Source organism: Micropterus dolomieu, linkage group LG17 (assembly GCF_021292245.1).
Source record: "Micropterus dolomieu isolate WLL.071019.BEF.003 ecotype Adirondacks linkage group LG17, ASM2129224v1, whole genome shotgun sequence".
In the NCBI taxonomy this organism is placed as follows: Eukaryota; Metazoa; Chordata; class Actinopteri; order Centrarchiformes; family Centrarchidae; genus Micropterus; species Micropterus dolomieu.
The window spans coordinates 37569085-37569863 of record NC_060166.1 but is presented as its reverse complement, the minus strand read 5'-3'; the positions used below and the strand labels follow the sequence as shown (position 1 = coordinate 37569863).

Here is a 779-nt window from a genome sequence, read left to right as displayed (position 1 = left end):
ACACACATTACTGTTTTATTTATTTATTTTTATTACATTTTTAATATATTATTATAATAACACACACACATTGCTGTTTTATTTATTTATTTTTATTACATTTTTAATATATTATTATAATAACACACACATTACTGTTTTATTTATTTATTTTTATTACATTTTTAATATATTATTATAATAACACACACACATTACTGTTTTATTTATTTATTTAAATTAAATTTTTAATATATTATTATAATAACACACACACATTACTGTTTCATTTATTTATTTAAATTAAATTTTTAATATATTATTATAATAACACACACACATTACTGTTTCATTTATTTATTTTTATTACATTTTTAATATATTATTATAATAACACACACACATTACTGTTTCATTTATTTATTTAAATTAAATTTTTAATATATTATTATAATAACACACACACATTACTGTTTCATTTATTTATTTTTATTACATTTTTAATATATTATTATAATAACACACACACATTACTGTTTCATTTATTTATTTAAATTAAATTTTTAATATATTATTATAATAACACACACACATTACTGTTTCATTTATTTATTTAAATTAAATTTTTAATATATTATTATAATAACACACACACATTACTGTTTCATTTATTTATTTTTATTACATTTTTAATATATTATTATAATAACACACACACATTACTGTTTCATTTATTTATTTAAATTAAATTTTTAATATATTATTATAATAACACACACACATTATTTATTTATTTATTT

General features: G+C 13.0%; 1 protein-coding gene across 1 annotated transcript in view; it reads left to right on the top strand.

Annotated features, from left to right (window-relative positions):
• Nucleotides 1–779, top strand: part of LOC123986262 (interleukin-1 receptor accessory protein-like) — a 54673-nt gene that overhangs the window by 30269 nt on the left and 23625 nt on the right. The window lies entirely within an intron of this gene.